We start from the raw sequence: 21,632 nt of genomic DNA, 5'->3' as shown, positions 1-21,632 counted from the left end.
CATATTATCTGCTTTTGCAATAGCAAATTGCTAGTTGAATTTTCTTCCAAAATTGATTTCAATCATAAAAATAATTTAAGTGGCCTTAGATATAGATATTAGGTTGTCCATACTATAATCTCTCAAAAGTTTAACCCTATACCTGCTTCCAGTGAACCTCGTCTAAAAAAAAAGAGTTCATCTATACCTTATTTTCCTAATTGATACTTAGACAATTTCACTTAGTATTTTCTTTAAGAGGCCTTGCCTCTACATAACATTTCTATTAATCACAACTTATATCAATTTACCTCAACCAACTTGCCAACAATCTCCCTTAGTGGCATTGATGACAATATTGTAAGAATATGAGTATAAATACATTCTTCAAAATTTCAAAACTTTCCAAGATTTTTCCATTCAAAATGTGTGGATAATTTTGTACAAGCATTTACCTACATACCTTTTTACTCTATACTTTTGTACTCCAGGTTTCGTTATACTTGCATACTGCACTTGTACTCCCCCTTAGTATATGATTGTTGCTTCCTTAAACTTATACATTTTGCTTCCTACACTATGAAAATATTTCATTTTTTCACTACCTTCACTCCTACTTTGACATCAATGACAAGGGTGAGTCAAATATGTTATGAAAATTTCAAGAATTTATTTCTTAACATGTTATTATATGGTAAAAGTCACATGCAATCTGAGAAGTTCCACCTCAAAGTCTCACTTTCTACATCCAATACCTTCTTTATAGATTTTGTCTCATGAATTAGTGCCCATATTTACAACAACTTCTGCTCCATTCAAGTCAATAGGAAATTGATTTCATAGGATTTCTTTGCATCTAATAAAATATTCAACTGCTTTTGTAGTATATCAACTTTAGGAGTAAAATTGTTTCTATATAGGTTGAATCTTGCTAAAGTTACACTTGGACTATCTCACTCAAGTATGTCTAGAGTGTTAAATATTTTTCTTACTCTCTTATCTATTTCAATGATATTAATACCATTTTGTTCTAGGTCTCCTTCAATCTTCTCTAATTTGGCCTCATCATCTCTTATATATTGTGTAATATCTCCAATATAATGGTGTGCTCCTACTAATGCAATATACATCTTCTTCGCTTCTTATATGCATCCTCTAATATCCTTAATACATGTGTCAATGACTTGTAAATCATTTCTTGTGTTGTCACATACCTTATGAAATAGATTTTCTTCAAATTCCTCTTGATATTTCAATGTTATTGAATCTTCAACTATGATAAAGTGATCACAAACTTCTCAATTACTTTATCTAGGTGTTATGCTATATGTGTCCCTATAATTGAATAAGTGAAGCTAATGTTCTATGTTACCTTTGTAATGCCTTCTGAAGTATCATCTTAGGTTTCACTTTATTTTGTGCTAATTTCTTTGTTTCTTTTGCATAAGAAAATAGTGAAAGTTACATAAAATTGTACTCATCCATGTCCTCTTTCACTAATTTGGTAATATCATCTCCTATATTACAATTGACCAACAATTATTGTATTGTGGGTATAGGTGTAAAATTTGTAGCTATGATCTTTCCTTTTTCAATTAGCCTCTCCCCAATTATCATTGTTTAAATACATGCTTATGTGCTATCCTCTTGCCTCTGATCTGTAATAGTTTCATGTTTAACTCTCTTAGTAGAGTTAGCTACTATGGGAAAGTGAGATCCATCTTCATTTTCCATAGATAGAATTGTGGCCTTAACCACATCCTCATCTAACAAGATGTTTTTCTATGTCTACACATTCTAATCTTCTTACCTTGTGTCTTCCTTTTTCTCTACTTGTTGGTGATATTCTTCATTTTCTTTAATCTTATCTTGCTTGGTTTCTTCATCCTTGGTATTGTCATCATCTTCTTCTTTTTTATGCCAATTTCTTCTATCATAATGTTTCCAATCTGTCCTAGATTGGAAATTCTTATCTTTGTCTTCTCGAATTTCTCTTAATCTTCTTTCTTCCAACTTTACAAATAAATGAATAGGAATACTTCCTTGAAATTCTACAATGTTCTTCCTAAATTTCAATATATAAGTTATAATAGAATTATCAATTAGTCTATATTGGTCCTCATTATATCTCCAATAAAAAAATTGTACCTAGTCTAAGTTCCCAATTATGCTCAATCATAGTGGTTACCTTACTCAAAATCAAGTTTCCATTTCTTCCCTTCAACCTATATATTCATTCCTTGTTCTTGTGATTCTTCTACAACTTCTTGCTCTATTCCTTAACTTGCAACTTCCTCTTCATTTTTTCTTTTCCTTCTTTCTAATCCTTGGTGCCTTTCCTCTTAATTGTAAGCACTGGTTTCTTTAAACTTGGGCCATGAGATTTTACCTTCTTCTTGGTAGTTCTCCTTGGTTCTTCTTGCGTCTTTTCCCTTATTTTTATTCCTTGTTTTGTAGTTAATTTTTAGGCTTATTCTCCTTCTTAAGTGAAAGAGAATATCTTGTAGATCCTATGCGTGTATATTTCATTAGAAAGACTTATGCATTGGAAATCTCAATATCATTTTCCTTAATTTCTTCTATTGCTTGTGTGCTTATTCCCTTTGTAGTAGGTTCCTTTACTTGTTCACTACTAGAAACTTCAGGTTTTTAATTTGCATGTATCTCACTAGGCTTCTTCTTTTCCTCTTGCTACTCTTCCTTATTCATACTGTGTTCCATAGTAATATCCCCCACCATCTTTTCTAATTTTATATTCCTTGTTCCACAATAGAATTTCCCTTAATTCACTTGAATTTTCTTTATAAGTGCCCAATCTTCGAAGAGTAGGGTTTCTTTATGATTGTAATATTTATTTTGCATATCACTAAACCGTTCCTTATGTTACCTCATATCTCATTAGGCACATAAATATTTTTCTTGGTTCTACTCCCTCTATACATGTATAATTGTTTTCAATCATAAAGAAAATAGTTTCCTCATACTTATCTACAACTGATCTTATAATTCTTATTCTTTGTTTTATCTCCATTTTAAATCCTTTGACCATCCTAAAGATATCTTCTTTAATCATAGAATGGATTTCATATTATAGTAATAAATGTTCAATTCCATAGTGCACTTATTTTTTTTCCATGTTGAATGTGGCATGTTAGGAAACATATGCAAAATCTGGAAGAATAGATACATGATAAGCGATCCAAATCTAAAGGGTTGGTACTTGTCATGCATAATTCTTTTGATGTTTTTAAAAAAGTTTTTGTCTAAGGATCTCACACACATTAAATCACTCTTTTTCAATGACCATCTTATAAGCTTTGTGAATAAAGATTTTTGACACTTAATTATGCCTAAAGCTATTAGAGTCCATCATGTTGCTACCATGAATTTTAATGATATTCCTATGAGGGAATATCCTGGGATTAGTAGAGCATTGGTAGCATGACCATGTGTTGAATATATGACTATGTTTTTCATTGATGTCAACATAAAGAGAATATTGTCAGACTAACAAATAGTGTTTGAGGTCATACATATCTAGTATTGAAGATGAGGTCAAGCGCAATTGGGGACATGTTCTGCAGTATTTTTTAATTTGATGGTTAAGTGCGCATGAAGATAGTCAAATATTGGTAGCAGTAACTTTTGAATAGACTCTCCATTTTTCTTTCTTTGTTTCTTGCTCCTGGAGAGAGTATTCATTCCTTATTATATCTTCAGGGAAGTAGAATTCATGCTGACTCGGACGAAGCTTGATCCTATATCTAAGAGCAGAATTAAAGAAGTCTTCTGTGTCACAAAAATGAGCATGAGATACTGCCATCTTATACAGATCCAAAAATTTGTAGAGGAAGATCCACCCTTCTTTAGTGATTACAAACTGGTGAGCTATAGTGCAAGTAGGAAAAATTGATCCTGTTCCCCTTTTGTGCAAAAAGGTTTCCTCCACTCCTCCCAATTGCCATAAAAATGCAGCTACCCCTACCTTTAAAGGTACCTGATAGGGTAGTACATGGGGTGTCCCTTTGAAACCATAGACCCTAATGAAAGTTGAGACTGGATATGGGATGATATCTCCCCAATTATGTGAAACTTTTAAACTATGGGGTCTGTCCATAGGGCTAACAAGATGCATTAGTGCCTTAGGAATTCTGGGATTGTCACTTAATATGAGGCATCTTAGTTTAGAAGCAAAGTGCCTATCAAATCTAACAAAACTAGCATTTTCTGCTTCCCAAGTCATGTCTGCACTCCATAATTGAATTGGTAGTACCTCCCCTTCTTGTTCCCTATTTAAAACCATTTCTTTACCGAAATATGTAACCCCTTTAAAAAGAAACATATGCATCAATAGGGAGTACTGACCCCAAACCTTTTCCACCTTTCCCTTTGCAATCCCCACCAATTCATTGTGAATCTCATTAGCTAGGTAAGATGCAAAATCAAAAAATATTTCTACACCGAAAGAAGAGATTTGGGTGATCATATACATGAAGCTCACTGGAATAAAGTCTTCTTCACCCTCTCCGAAGACTCTACACAGGGTCCTGTATATTTCTACTACCCTGGCATTAAAGCATGATTTCTTGAAAGGTTCTTTAGAAGATGATGTTATTGTTGGTAGGTTTCCAATTTTGCCTATGTGGGCTTTCAATGCACCTTGTCTAACTATATCCCTTTTGGACATATATTCTTTTTCTAACTCTATCAAATTAATGGGCACATGATACATGGTGAGAGGTCCCAGACTGAAAACCTTCCTAATTTCTTCTGGACTGATGGTAATTAAAACATCACCATCCATTCTTCTCACTACCTTAGTGGCTGGATCATAGCTTTTTGCTACAGTTTCAAGCAGGTCATAATCCATAAACACACTGGGAACAACAAGCTTCCCAAGATCAAAATTCCATATATTGGCATGAGGGGCATATAATTTCCTTTCTGCGAACCATTTTTTGAACAGACTCAAACCAGTTTGAGAAGTCTGAGTATCCTGAACCCAATTACCCTTATCATACAGTCCATCAGCTATCCTTTAGCCTAGGGTTCAATGAGGTTAACCTCTTAACTTGTGTTGTCTCTACAGTAGAATCAGGAAGCAACTCAAGCAAATCATCATGCACATTCCTATCCAAATAATTTACTGCACCTAAAAATCCCTTCTTCGGAGGCATCTTGGACTTATTTTTCACAGAACTGAAAAGCCTACGAGGATTATGGTAGTATTACTTACTTGAATTTTGTCTTTGTTTTCCTCTGTATTTCCGCAAACTTTCCGCGAATAAACAACTTCACAATTTCTACCAAACTTTGGCACACTTTCCTTTAGTAATTGCTTCGGCACAAGAATGGCTTCAAATCTTTGCTCGCGTAAGATGAAACTGATGAAATCTCTCTGTATTATACTTTATTTTTTCTCACGGACGATGCTTTCATGTCTAATTAATACAAGGAGTGGCACTACATTCTGTGTTTAAAACTGCGCCGTCGATCTTCAAAGATCCTACGATCATGTGATACAGAGAGAACAACTAGGAGTTACATTTGACATGTCAGTCAATTTACCCAATGAGAACTTACCACGTATATCATTCTTTCCTTGATGGCGCTTGTATCTAGACCCACTGACATCTGAGGACACGTGTCAGCATGTCGCTACTTTGTTATGCATAAAAAATGAGCATCTTGCCATAGCGAAGCAACGACAATCGTCGATCTGATTCAGAATCAATCAAATGATATGCTACTGGGTTTGCTCAAAAAGAAGGCGGTGGGCCCTATTCGCTATGTCGCTATAATTATCTCCCTCGCAACTCTTCATAGCGAGAAGACGACAGTCATTGATCACATACTCAATCAAGGGTGAGGAAACTACACGGGGTCTTCTGATTCATATTTGCTATGTCGCATGGCTTAAAAAGCATGCAATTTTGCATAGCAAGGTAGCGAGCTCCGTTGATTCCGTTCCAAGCTGATGTTCAGGATCTCTTTGTACATTTGGTCAGAAAGGCATTAATGAAAAACAGATCTATGCATAGTTGGTGCCTGTCAAAAATTTACTGTAGTCCTAATTATCTTTCCAAGTCACCAAAGGTCCTCCCAATCTTCAAATTTCACGAGGCCTCGCTACTTCGCTAATGGTGAAGTATCTAATTTTTTCGATAGCGAGGTAGCGAGCTCTGACATTTTTAATGAATTCTGTACCACAAAATGCAAGGGGCAGAAGATAATTATTACTGTTATTTAAACTGCTTCTGACAACGACATTTATGACTTGTCACGCCACCTGGTGTAGTCACGGTACCGAAAAATGCAACGTCACTGCCCCTTCAGATTTCATGGCCTCGCTACTTCGCTAACGGCGAAGTGTCTGATTTTTTTGATAGCGAGGTAGTAAAGCGTTGGAAAAATCATCATTCTGACTCTATTTTCAGATATTCTACTGGGTCCCCTTCCTTGTTTGGACTGTAGTTGCAACGTGTACCTGCACAATAAATCATTCAGAAAACAAATCTCTAACCACTGTATCTTCACTTTGTGGTCTCACCTCGTAAAATACTCAGCACTCGCTACCTCGCATGGCTTAAAAAGCATGCAATTCTTCATAGCGAGGTAACGATAGCGATAGATCTACTTGGATCTGACGGCTAGAAAGATTGAGAAAAAAGGGGATCTCGAGGGGACAAAAAATAAAGGGGACAGAATATTCGTCTCACTTGAAAATTCAAAAGTTTCGTGCCCGATAGTTTATGAACAGAGAGAACATAGGGTTTTCATGAGTTTTTTTTTTTATGGATGGATTATCCAGAAACCCTATGTTTCACTTAGAAATAAAAATTTTGACTTTTCTACAATTTAACAAAAACTTCTGTTGCACAAAAAGTCGGACCAACAGGAAAAATAAAGAATAAGGGATCTATGTCAAATGATGAATGGGATCCTTTGGACAAAAAAGCACTTGGAAGCATTCGATTATGTATGGCACTACTAGTGGCATTTAATATTACAAAAGCAAAGACAACAAAAGAGTTGTTGCAAACCCTAGTGAAACTGTATGAAAAGCCCTCTACTTCAAGCAAGGTATCTCTCATGAAGTGTTTATTTAATATGAAAATGACAAGAGGTGGATTTTTTGTAGATCATTTAAATGAGTTTAATACTGTTACTAGTCAGTTATCTTCTATGGGAATTAATTTTGATAATGAAATTAGGGCTCTCTTGATTTTGTGTTCTTTGCCTGAAAGCTGGAATGACTTGGTGATGGCTGTGAATAATTATGTTCCTAGATCTAGTACCCTAAAATATTATGATGTGATCGGTGTTATTTTGAGTGAGGAAACTTGTAGAAAAAACTCAAATAGATCTAGATCAGGAAGTTCTTTGAATGCACAAAGCAGAGGCAAAATGACTGAGAGAGGAAGTAATTCTAAAAATCATGGGAAATTAAGAGGAAAGTCAAAGGGGAGAAGGTCTCAATCTAGAGGACTGAACAACTACTGGTACTGTAGGAAACCAAGGCATAAAAGTAAAGATTGTTGGACTTGAAAGAAAAATGAAGGAGATAAACTAGATGGAGACAAGGAGGCAAATGTGGTAAGTAACAAATTCAAAGAGGATGCTTTGCTTCTATCTTTAGAAATTGTTGATGATTCCTAGGTTTTAGATTCTGGTGTTTCATTTCATACTACTCATAGAGGTTATTTCATTGATTATTTCCAAGGGGATTTTGGACTTGTTTATTTGGGGGATAATGAAGCATGCCATATTGTTGGAAAGGAAAAGGTTAAGATTAAGTTTCAGAATGGTAATCATTGGCTACTACATGAAGTAAGACATGTTCCAAGGTTGAGTAGGAATTTAATTTCAATAGGGCAACTGAGTGATGAGGGTTGTGTAGTTACTTTTACTAATAAAAATTGGAAGGTTTCAAAAGGTTCCCTAGTACTAGAAAAAGGGGTGAAAGTAGGCACCTTATATCTTTGTACAAGTCATATTGTTCCTTCTACTTTAATTGTTTTAGAAAAAAATGAATGTTCAAGAATAGTTGCTAAAGTTGAGCAGGGAGAACAAATAGTTGCTATAGAATTTGATACAATGTTGTGGTATAATAGACTTGGGCACATGAGTGAGAAAGGTATAAAATTATTCCATTCAAAGAAATCTTTACCAGGTTTGAAATGTGTCAATATGGATTTCTGTGAAAGTTGTGTGTATGGAAAACAAAAGAGAGTGAGTTTTATGAAAATAAGGAAGAAAAATAAAAAGGAAAAATTATAGCTTGTGCATATTGATGTATGGATCAAGCATCTTCCCTTGGTGGCTCTTATTATTATATTACATTTATTGATGATGCAACTAGAAAAGTATCAGTTTATTTCCTAAGATAAAAATATGATGTATTTCAAACTTTTAAGAAATGGAAATGCTTGGTTGAAAATGAGACTGGTAAGAAATTAAAATGTTTTAGATCTGATAATAGTGGTGAGTATTATAGTCATGAATTTGAAGATTATTGCTCCATTAATTGTATTCATAAAAAAAAAATTGTTCGAAAGACTCCATAGGAAAATGGAGTGGTTGAATGCATGAACAAGACTACAATAGAGCATGCAAGGAGCATGAGGTTGCATGTTGGATTGCCCTTACACATGTGGTATTCCAAAGAAAGCATGGACTAGTAAGAAGGTGAGTTATTCTTATTCTTTTCTCATAACCTTAAGTTGTGAAGCATTTGCTCATATAGATTCTGAAAATAGAACAAAGCTAGAATCTAATTCAAAGAAATGTGTATTTATTGGATATGGCATTACTGAATTTAGTTATAAGCTTTGGGATTTTGAAAACCATAAAACTGTAAGAAGCAAGGATGTCATATTCAATGAGAAAGTGTTGTACAAAGATCTATTGCAGTAACATTAGAAGAAAGAAGTTGATTATGTAGTGTTGGATGATACTCCAAAAGCTTATATTCCAACAATTCCTCATGATGTGCAACAATTGCAACAACAAATACTACACACACCAGTGAATGTTAGATGGTCAACAAGGCAAATTAGACCTCTAGAAAGATTTTTTCCCTCTTTGTATTCTATTTTACTAACAGATGCTGGTGAACCTGAATGTTATGATGAAGTTGCGTAGGTGGATACTAAGATTCTATGGGAGTCTTCCATGAAAAATGAAATAGACTCTTTGCTGAAAAATGAGACTTGGGATTTATGCAAGTTGCATGCACGTAAAAAGGTTTTATAGAATAAGTGGGTTTATAGGTTGAAAGAAGAGAAAGGAGGTAAGAAAAGATTTAAAGCCAAGTTAGTTGTAAAAGGATTTTCACAGAAAAAAGGAATCAATTTTGATGAGATATTTTCTCTTGTTGTTAAAATGACTTCTATTCATACTGTTTTAAGTATTATGGTTGTTGAAGATTTGCATTTGGAGCAACTTGATATTAAAACAACCTTCCTTCATGGTGATTTGGATGAAGAGATATATATGGCTCAGCACTTAGTGTGCAAATTGAAGAAGAGTTCATATGGCTTGAAGCAAGCACCTCGGAAATGGTATTTGAAATTTGATAGGTTTATGCGTGAGCATGGATGCAATAGGTGCCATTCAAATCATTATTTTTATTTTAAGAGGTTGGATGATAATAGCTACATTATTTTATGTTTATATTTTGATGATATGCTTGTAGCTAGGTCTAACATGGATCAAATTAAGGGGCTGAAATGCCAGTTAGCACATGCACTTGCTATGAAAGATTTGGGGGCAGCAAAAAAAATCCTTGGTATGCAGATTTTCTAAGATAGGAAGAACAAGAAATTGACGCTATCTTAGGATGATTATGTTTAGAAGGTGTTTCAACTTTTCTCTATGGAGAATGCTAAAGCTATCAACACACCTTTACCTGGTCATTTGAAGTTGACTAAGGAGATGTGTCCCAAGACACAAGAAGAGTAGGATAAGGTGTCCAAGGTACCCTATGCTTTAGTTGTAGGAAGCTTGATGTATGTTATGGTATGTACTAGGCCAGATATTGCACATGCAATGGGAGTCATTAGCATGTATATGAGTCATCTAGGAATTGAGGATTAGAATGCAATTAAATGGATTCTCAGATATCTGAGAGGAACATCTGGTAACTGTTTACATTTTGGGGGCTCTACTACTAATTTACAGGACTATGTTGACTCAGATTTGGTAGGGGATATTGATACCAATTAGAGTACTATTGGTTATATTTTTACTATTGGTGGGGCAGCCATGAGTTGGGTTTCTAGGTTACAAAAGGTTAATACATCATCCACCATAGAGGCAGAGTATGTTGCTACTATAGAGGCAACCAAGGAGATGATATGGCTTTAGTTGTTCTTGGAAGAATTGGGGCATCCTCAAAAGGATAATTATTTTTTTACAAATAGTTAGAGTGTCATTCATCTTGCAAAGAATTTAGCTCTGCATTCAATGACAAAACACATACAGTTGTGATAGATCGTTTCATTCAATGTATTTTGGATGATGGATAGTTAAAACTGGATAAGATACATACAAATGAAAATCCAATAGATATGTTTTCCAAGGTAGTGACAAGGGAAAATGTTGAATTCCTCTTCAACTTCGATTGGTCTTCTAGACTAAATAGAAATCAATCAACAAAATAGTCCAGGGTGATTTGATCTAGTGGGAGCCCCATTTGGTAGTGGTATTACTATAGGATTAGTCTCTAAGTGGGAGATTGATGTCTACTGTGGAGTTTGATAAGTCCCCAAGTGGGAGATTGTTAGTTTGTGGTGACTTTGAGCCAACATGTAATTATTAATTATAACCCTAAAGTGGTTTAATACTTGTATAAAAGGGCTTAGGGTTAAGGATTGTTTCATAAGGTGATGCTAAAATTGGTTCTTGCAATGGTATTGAGATGTAAGGGATTACATATTGTCATCAGGTTGTAATCACAGGATTGTAATAATATCAAACTTGCCATTTGGTGGACGTAGCCCAAGGATTGGGAGAACCACGTTAAATTTTGATGTCTTGTGTTCTTTTTTTGTGTGATCTATTATTTTCTAATATTTTTTATATTTTTATGTAATTGTTATTTATGTCTGTGGTTTAATCCTAACATTGGACAGTGAGTTTGGTGGTCCTTCCCTTGAAGCTATTTGGATAGTGGGTCCTTCTGCCTGCTACAACTCCTAACATGGTTGGAAGTACTCCTAACTAGGTTGGAATCACCTCACAAGGATTGAAAGTTTCTAAATAGGGACTAAAATGTACCGAATACATTTCTTTCGCTCCTAACGGAGTCCATGTTAGGATTAACCATTGACAAAAATAAAAATTACATGCAAATATAAACAATACAAGAAAAATAATACATCGCATCGAATAGAACACAAGACACCAAGATTTAACATGGTTCATCCAATTCATGGGCTATGTCCACCAAACAAAAAGTCCAATATTATTACGATCCAGTGGTTACAACCTAATTACAATTTGTAATCTCTTACAACTCAATATCGTCGCAAGAAGCAATTTTCACATCACACCCTTAATAAAAATCCCTAACCCTAGACTCTTTTATACAAGTATTTTTTCCACCTTAGGGTTAAAATTAGTTACGAGATTTTGGCCCAAAAATACCAACAGAATAGCCCACTGAGGAATTATGGAGTATGTATAGTACTTCCCAATCAGTCATCGTAAACTAATGGAGTATGTATAGTACTTCCCAATCAGTCATCACAAGGAACTTATATATTAGTACATCATTCTAATGGTACCATCCCCACTAGATTTTTCCTTTTAATCAAGGGATTCCCTAGTTAACATATCTAGTTTTATTGTGTATGTGTATATGCTTATGGTTGTTGTTTATATTGATCATGTGTTTAAAATTAAATAAGCTTGATAAAAGGTGTACTGATTAGACTATTTGAATTACTTTAGAATAACTGAGAGGTGGGGGGGGGGGTGGGGGGCGGGGGGTTGAATCAATTATCCAAAGTCCAGATGTATAAATAAAACTTTTATTAGCTTAGTGAACCCATAAAACATTCATATCCATGCATGCATCCATTGTGTATTTACTAAAACTTTTATGTTACTATGAAATCAACTTGCAAAAGTGTAAAGCATGAAACACAACACATTCATTAGCACACTTGACACAATTATTTACATGAAAACCCAATTTGGAAAAACCACCAGTAACATGCTACTCCTTTTTAACTCTTCTGAAGTGATGCCCTTGTTGGATATAATTGATTAATTGTGTGTTATCTTTGATGTTACATAAATGTCATATAATTATTAGTCATTACATGTCAAGCTTGTATATGAGCAATGTTAGTATGCTAATAGAAACCAAATTTAAATAAAGCTTCTACAAACTAAACAAAATTCATAAACTTCAAGATAGACTAAGATGAGCTCTCAATTGAAAATATGAGCCATTAATGGGCTCTCTCAATGAGAAGCTCTCTTGTTGAGTGGCTTTATCTAAATGGATAGGATGTATGCTCAATATGCTTCCAAAGGCTTCAATGGATGATTGTGGATTTTTGGTGTGGATAGATGGCTTTAGTATGGATTTGGCTCTAAAAATAGCATTATAATTTTACTTCATGGATTGTGTTATTTTGCAAAGGGGAAGGATCCAATTTATAGGAAAGAGGCTTGAGTGATTGAGGGCTAAGATGCAAGGATGGAAAAAAGCTCATGGAGGGCTTAGATTGCATGAGAGGAGAGCACATGGATTGTGCTTCCTTACAACCAATCAAGGAGTGACACATGTCACATGGTGAGAGGATGGAGGAAAGGGGAATGATGAGTCAACAAAGGAGGCTCAAGGGATAAAATCTTCATAAAGACCCTCATAATGACTTGTAAGAGCAATAAAAGGGCTTGGAAGAGTCATTTATGGCCTAGTGGACTTCATAAAGTTTTATGGTTGAGATATTTTGAGGGTGATGAGAGAAATTTTGACTTGGACTTGATTAGGAGGCTTTTAACCTTGCTTAGGCTTGTGCAAATGATTAGAGGATGGATTAGGATGGTTTAGGATTAGCTTAGGGATAGGCAAGTGGATGGCATTTAATGAGGGCGGGTGAAGGAGGAGATATTTGTTAACTTTGGCTTGGGTTAGTAATTCTCAACCCATGTTTAGGGAATGTGACAAGGTTAGGAGGGGATTAGGATTAGGTTTAAAGACATCTTCTAGAAGAGTCTAGACTTTGGATGAGGATAAAGACTTTCTAGAATAGTCTAGAATTTCCTAGGATGAGGATGAAGACTTTCTAGAAGAGTCTAGAACTTCTTAGGATGAGGATAAATTAAATTTTTAGGAAATAAATAAAGTTTTATTTATTTCAAGGGTTTGGGTTGAGGAGATATTTATTAAAACTTTTTTAATAAACATGAGGATTAATATTTAATCTTAATTAAATATTTTGAGTTGGGATTAGGGGTAGCAAATGATGGGATTAGCCTTTAATCAAAATTAAAGAAGGATTAGAAAATTTTGGAAGAGGTTAGTGGTCTTAAGGAAATTGGCCAAGTTTTGGGCTAAAAATAATTATTTTATTTATTTTGAATTTTTTGGTCAATTTATTAATTAAATAATTAACAAATAAAGAAATAATGTTTAAATAAGATTTAAACATTTTTGGGAGGGATTTCTTAATTAAATATTTTTAATTAAGATAAAGGGATTTAATGGCATAAAAATAAATAAATAAATAAATAAATTAATTAATTAATAAATGATGATGTCATCAGGAATTTTTTAGAAAATAAAAATATTTTATTTTCTAAAGGTTTTTTAGGTGTCTACATTTTGCCCCTCTTTGATGTGATGCCGCAAGTGGCATGACATCAAAGATAAGAAAATAAGATGCCTAAGGCTAGAGCAGAAGAGGAGAGAATGGACTGTGAGATGCCCCACCGGGCGTGCCAAAATGTATATGAGCAATGTTAGTATGCTAATAGAAACCAAATTTAAATAAAGCTTCTACAAACTAAACAAAATTCATAAACTTCAAGATAGACTAAGATGAGCTCTCAATTGAGAATATGAGCCATTAATGGGCTCTCTCAATGAGAAGCTCTCTTGTTGAGTGGCTTTATCTAAATGGATAGGATGTATTCTCAATATGCTTCCAAAGGCTTCAATGGATGATTGTGGATTTTTGGTGTGGATAGATGGCTTTAGTATGGATTTGGCTCTCAAAATAGCATTATAACTTTACTTCATGGATTGTGTTATTTTGTAAAGGGGAAGGATCCAATTTATAGGCAAGAGGCTTGAGGGATTGAGGGCTAAGATGCAAGGATGGAAAAAAGCTCATGGAGGGCTTAGATTGCATGAGAGGAGAGCACATGGATTGTGCTTTCTTACAACCAATCAAGGAGTGACACATGTCACATGGTGAGAGGATGGAGGAAAGGGGAAGGATGAGTCAACAAAGGAGGCTCAAGGGATAAAATCTTCATAAAGACCCTCATAATGACTTGTAAGGGCAATAAAAGGGCTTGGAATAGTCATTTATGGCCTAGTGGACTTCATAAAGTTTTATGGTTGAGATATTTTGAGGGCGATGAGAGCAATTTCGATTTGGACTTGATTAGGAGGGTTTTAAGCTTGCTTAGGCTTGTGCAAATGATTGAGGATGGATTAGGATGGTTTAGGATTAGCTTAGGGATAGGCAAGTGGATGGCATTTAATGAGGGTGGGTGAAGGAGGAGATATTTGTTAACTTTGGCTTGGGTTAGTAATTCTTAACCCATGTTTAGGGAATGTGACAAGGTTAGGAGGGGATTAGGATTAGGTTTAAAGACATCTTCTAGAAGAGTCTAGACTTTGGATGAGGATAAAGACTTTCTAGAATAGTCTAGAATTTCCTAGGATGAGGATGAAGACTTTCTAGAAGAGTCTAGAACTTCTTAGGATGAGGATAAATTAGATTTTTAAGAAATAAATAAAGTTTTATTTATTTCAAGGGTTTGGGTTGAGGAGATATTTATTAAAACTTTTTTAATAAACATGAAGATTAATATTTAATCTTAATTAAATATTTTGAGTTGGGATTAGGGGTAGCAAATGATGGGATTAGCCTTTAATCAAAATTAAAGAAGGATTAGAAGATTTTGGAAGAGGTTAGTGGTCTTAAGGAAATTGGCCAAGTTTTGGGCTAAAAATAATTTTTTTATTTATTTTGGGTTTTTTGGTCAATTTATTAATTAAATAATTAACAAATAAGGAAATAATGTTTAAATAATATTTAAACATTTTTGGGAGGGATTTCTTAATTAAATGTTTTTAATTAAGATAAAGGGATTTAATGGCATAAAAATAAATTAATTAATTAAATAAATAAATAATTAATTAATTAATGATGATGTCATCAGGAATTTTTTAGAAAATAAAAATATTTTATTTTTTAAAGGTTTTTTAGGTGTCTACATTTTGCCCCTCTTTGATGTGATGCTGCAAGTGGCATGACATTAAAGATAAGAAAATAAGATGCCCAAGGCTAGAGCAGAAGAGGAGAGAATGGACTGTGAGATGCCCCCTCAAGAAGGCGGTGGGGAGAGAAAGTGAGGCTCGACGACTTCTTGAAAAGTACAAGAATCCGAGATGAGCAAGAAGACTCAGATTTGCTTAAGAGAAGAGGTTTGGTTAGCTCAAACTCTCACTACGGGAGAATGATAAAGGGAGAATCAGAGGCACAAGAGGAAGCAAGCTTAAGATCTCAGGGATGGTGGAGGATGAAGGAGCAGAGCGCTATAAAAAGGAATCCAGGATAGGGAGATGGATGAGGGGATTATAAAGCTGATGCAACAGGATTTCAAAGAGTCAGATTGGTGGAAGATGGGTTTCGGAGATCCCTAGTACTAGGATTGTGGATCTCAAAAGATGGGGCTTGATGGATTGATTTGGATTGGTGGATCCCTAAGACTAGGATTGTGGATCCCTAAAGCTAAGAGTGATGAGTGATTCAAAGAGATACTGATGCATAAGCTGGGTTTAGGAGAGACGAATGCTGGATATGGATGGGGGATAATGGAGATGAAGGAAAACCATTGAAGCTTTTTGAGCAGGGGGATACTTCAAAGAGAAGCACCACCATGTAGTTGAGCACTAGATTTGCTATAGGACTATTGGTTAATTGCCAAGGTTACCAAGAACATCAAGGCCTTTTCACCAACCGTCCAAAGGACTGACAAACTAACTCAAAACAAACACGCAAGGATTGCCCCAGCATCACACATGAGTCCAAGAGGAAGCAGTGTGGAACCGACACTGGGTAACCCACAAGCAGAAAAGAAAAACAAACGAAAGACCTGATCAAGACCTTACGCTCTAATTACCCCATTCACAGCATACCATGATATGAAAGATCGTGGCAACCTTGAGGAGGGAACAAGGAGATTGCTTGGAAAAGATACTTCAAGACCCAATAGGGAAGAGTCCAAATCAAAAGAAAGTGAAAATCCAAAAGAGAACCGTTTGCCAGCGAGATGGGTAGGACGAGGTACTAACGGACCAAGATCAGACATGAGGAAAGCTATATCCTGCAAGGACATATCGGAGAGCACCGAAGCTGGTGGATTTGGATGAGTGATGCGTCTGGCAAGCTGAACTAAGAAAGATAACACTTTGGTGACAGGAAATCTAGCTAAAGGATGCGTTGGAATAGCTAACCAAGATGTGTGATGTGTGCAAGATGCTGATCAAGGATGAACTGACACGAACGCTGGATAGATACAATGGTACTAAGCTAAAGAGGATGTACAAGCTGACAGACCAAGATATTTACAAGCGAGCTAATCAAGATATGGTACAAGCTAATAGACCAATGATAGGTATGATACAGATGGATAAAAATCTCAGGATGAGAGGATAGCGGGATGGTTCGATGTTGTGCAAGATGCGAAAGCTAAGGGTGGGGTGATAGCGAAAGATATGGATTTGGCAGGATGCATCCAATGATGAGGAGAGATTTTGTCACCAAGGATAGCTAGAGGAGCAGGATGAGATGGATGGATAGGATGGTAGATAGCTAGGATTATGATGGATATAAAGAGATGACATTGGGTTTGCATGAGGATAGCCTAGAGCTAGATATCAATGACAAGGGAGGATGGACAAGACAAGATCTCCAAGGAATATAGTGCCCCCAATCAGAAGATAACATGCAGAAGGAGGTCTTATGACGGATGTGATAGGATTGAAGCTAGGATGGAAAAAGCTGAAGGGGCTAGGGAGATGGATGATAGCTGGGATGATTGGCTGAAGTTGCAGGAGATTAGTGGATGGTGTGAGATGGAAGATAGAGGGTGGAGGATAGGTGGATAGATTGGAAGATGGAGTTGGATGTCAAGAGATGACCAAAAGCATGAGGGTGATAGGCTAAGCTAGGGATGGTGGGATTACGCATGACGCTTGTTTGCCAAGTTTTCATCATGGTACTTGTCCAAGGCGCTTGAATTGCCAAGTTTTCACCAGTGGATGCTTTATTTTTCTTTACTTTTTTTTTGACTTTTTGACTTTGGACTTAGTTGGAATGATTTTGGCTTTCTTCAGCTATTTTGGCTTTTTTTTGGGATTTTTCACTAGCTGTTGCAATGTTCAATTTTGTTGCTAGTTGTTGGTACACCGGATGTGTGATTTATGCAATAGATTGGATTAGATGGGATTGATGGTAAGAGATGGAGGGATGAAAAGGTTGGAAAGGAGCATGAGATGGGGATGCTTGCAAGAGCAACATTGGCACATGTTGGGATGGGTGTGAAAAGAGCATATGGGGGATAGATGGTAGATGCGGGCATGATGGAGGATTTGTGGAAGCGTGCTTGGGGATATAGGCACCCAAGATGGAGTTAGGAGATGGGGGACATGAGTCACTAGATGGGGGATTAGCAATGGTGGATGCCATTATGCATTGGGTTTCAACTTTTTTCTTTGGGATCCACATGGTTTTGGATTTTCTTTTCATAAGCTGTTGCATTGTTTTGCATTCTTTGATTGGATTTTTCCTTTTTGGAGTATGTCTTTTAGAATAGACATATGATTGCCTAGGATGTGGATTTTTAGTTTTATGAATTTTGAAGTTGGCATTCACATTGTTGTGGTAAGCTTTGGGAAGATGGTTAGGAGAAGCTTTGTGAGATGGAGAGGATATGAAAGAGCATGTAGGGGGATGATGATGGATGATGTGCCCTGATATGTGCCTTTGTTGATCTTGCATAGGAATGGATGGAATAGGATTTTTATGATGGCTGATAGGAGGATGGAGGATGGTAGATTTTGGGACATAGGGACCTAAAATGGATTTAGCGGATGAAGGGGGGATATGGTAGGTTGTTTTGGGTTGCAAAGATGGTGGAGGGGGGATGACATAAGATTTCTTGAAGGAGTGATGGGAGGCTGGCATGGTGGGCTTGGAGATAGGCTTGGTTTGGGGATGGTGTGTACCAACACTTTTAGATGGTGAGCCTTTGGATACATATCCAAGACCATGAAATCTTAGATTTTTTTGTGCAATAATAGGCTCTCTGATTCCTTGCTCTTGTGGTCCTAAACCTTGACCTTGATAATGCCATCGATTGAGCATTTGAACAAGCTGAGGAAACTTTTTGCTTGCAGAAAATGGTAGAAGTGATTTATTAGGTGTATTGCAATGGGGAGATACTGTTCTTAATTCTTCTGCTGAGAGAGGACCACCGTGGATGAATGTAAGTGAACCAAGAGGGTAGATTATAGATGGTGGAATAGCTTGGATAGGAGGTAAGATGGAAGCATGGAGCGGGGGAGATGGAAGGATAGGATCTTGATGTAGCTGGTGGGATGACAAGATATCTTGTAGTGGAGGAGATATGGCTTGAGGTTTTGGAGATGGAGGAGATGGTGACTGCACTATGGATGGAAGACATGGTACGATGATATCTTCATTTATGCTTTGGGGGATGTCAACATGCTTTTGGGCAGGATCTTGATAGGATTGGTTTGGAGTGGATGGTGCGATAGGAGGTGAAGGGATGGATTCTTCAAAGGCAGCAGATGGATAGATGGGGGATTCAGCAGTGGAGATGGGTGAGTAGAAGATGGATGCATAAGGGTCATTACGAGAGATTTGGGAAATGCTTGGAGGCGATGTGGATAGGATTTGGAGGGATTTGATAGGTGGTGGGATTTTGATGCTTGCGGGAAGTGGAAGGATTTTAAGCAATTTGATGGATGGTATGGGGATGATAGCTATGGGAGATGGAGGTGATATTATAGATGGGGAAGCTTCATCACTGACTACTTCACATGGTTGGATTAGATGACACAGCTTATCGACTGTTGGAGGCAACTTTTCTTGTATTTCCTCTAGGAGATTCCTTGGAGACTCGTGTGTCGAAGGTGGAGGTGGATTGACAGGAATAGCTAGTGTAGTGGGGGTGGAAGATTGGAAGCTTGGTTGATGGGGTGATGGAGGGGAAGCTGGAATATCAGATGGCATGACTAGATAGTTTGGAATAACTCTTGGATTTTGGGGGATGCTTGGGGGAATGTTTCTAAGGCTTTCAATATACCCGTCATAGTCAACAAAATTTTCATCATCATTGGAATAGGAGGTGGCGGGAGCAAGGACAATGCGACCAAACACATCATGATAGGATTGGTACTTCATGCTTTGATGATGAGTTTGATGGGGATGGGGTCTTGCGTATGGATGAACACGGAAGCTCATGGTTGGATTTGGGTTAAGCACAGATTTTGGATTGGCTGATGAAAGATTTCCTAGGGAGAGTCAAAGTTGTATGACAGACCTAAGGAGGATTGGCTAGAGATTTTTGGCTTTCTTGTGGGTGGAAGACTTCAAGGGTATGCTATCAAAAAGTGAGAGTTTTGCTTTCCTATGCATTGGATTTGGTGGTGGCTGTGTCAACTTGGGATAGACTAATGATCCTATGGGCATGAAACGATATTGACCACTTGTGGATCCCAACCTTTAGCTCAAGGTGATGAGGGATGCAAGTGAAAAAGCTAGATTACCCTAGACAATGCTCTGTCAGAGGGATAACCTTGGTGAGATTGGTTGATTGGTAGGATAGATTGATTGGATAGCAAACTTTGGCAAAGTGACAACAACTCTTTAAAGGCTTGGGTGATTTTGGATTGGGTTGCTAGCTGGCTGGGGGGATGATTTGGATGGACTTTGGATTTGGGATTGTTCTAAGGAAAAGAACTAGATAGATTCGGTCGCATCGGGGGAGCTTGGATGATTTTTTGATAAGGCAGTGACTACGCTAAGTATGCCTTGAGTTGGGAGATTTCTGCTTTTTTGGGATTTCGACCAAAATTGGCAAACATTCATTCAAAAGCTATGAACAAACAAGTAGACAAAAGTTTTGAGCAAGCACGTCAAACACACCAACATCTTAGGAAGCTTTCTACAAGGATGAAATTTGGTTTAGCTAGGGAGTCCTCGATATACGCAAGGTACGTGAGGCCCAAATCCGTAGATGAAACCAAAAAGATGTCACACAGCCGAGAGGAGCGGTAACCCACTTCTCCTCTTTCACTTCTCAAGGGTATAAAGTTCCTTGAGGCTTAGCCCGTGTGACAAAATTTTGATCCCAAGAGAGGTGTCTTTGGATTCACCTCCTGATCTTTATACTCTGCCAGAATGCTAGAGTTGAGGTCGTCCCAAGGGGTGATGAAATCGCCAAGCAGGCCTCCTAAAAAGCTAAGACAAGATTTCTGATCCTAATCTTATGCACCCAAGATGGCCTCGAAAGACGACAAGGGGAGAGAAGACTTGGATAATCTTGGGCTAAAAAACACGCTTGTTCTTTTACCAGCTGACGCTTAAGTTTTCTGATCTAGACTTTGCAAGCACTCATGTTTAAGATACAATGTTTATTCCAACTTTGAAGCGTCGACAAAAATAAAATTGATCGAAGAATGCGAACAAGAAGAAGAGTTAGGGTCAACAAGAAGGTAAACCCGTGCTCTCGGAGGCCCTCCACGTCAAGTATCGATTGATTTTTCTTTAAGGCATTCAAGATTGAGTGTGAGTTTATTTTAAGCCCAAAACAAAGGTGTGTGAGATTCGATTTCAAGTGCGCGCCCAGAGGCCCTCCACGTCAAGATTTGTCCAATTTTTATGCCCAAATGAAGTGTGAGTGAGATTAATGTGCATTCAAGGAATTTTCTAACTTAGAAAAACCACTTAAAACCCAAGTGAGTGGAGTTTGATTTGCGTGGAGCACTTAACACCCTCTTAGGTGGACCCAACCCATAGATGGCACTGAGATTGCAACCAATGGTTAAATTGATGGGTGATTAAAGAGGGTGAGTCCAACGACAAACTCACTCAAAGCATTTTTATTTGTTTTTATAACTTAAAAGATTACAAAAATGTAGATTCTTTTTATGCTCCAAAAGATGATTATTTGATCTATGGCATTCAAGATTGAATTTTTTGTTTTAATCATGCATTCATAAAAAAACAAACTTTGATTTTAATCCATGGCACTCAAGAGTGATTTTAGCAACATGCATTCAAAGACAAGTGATTAAACATTCAAATTTTTTCCTTTGAGCATTCAAGATTGAGATTTTGTGTGTTGTTTTAAGAACTTTGAAGTGCTTT

This window comes from Cupressus sempervirens, chromosome 10 (assembly GCF_028749045.1).
Source record: "Cupressus sempervirens isolate cs-2001-9-10 chromosome 10, ASM2874904v1, whole genome shotgun sequence".
In the NCBI taxonomy this organism is placed as follows: domain Eukaryota; kingdom Viridiplantae; phylum Streptophyta; class Pinopsida; order Cupressales; family Cupressaceae; genus Cupressus; species Cupressus sempervirens.
The sequence above is the reverse complement of the archived record's forward strand: the minus strand, read 5'-3'. Positions refer to the sequence as shown.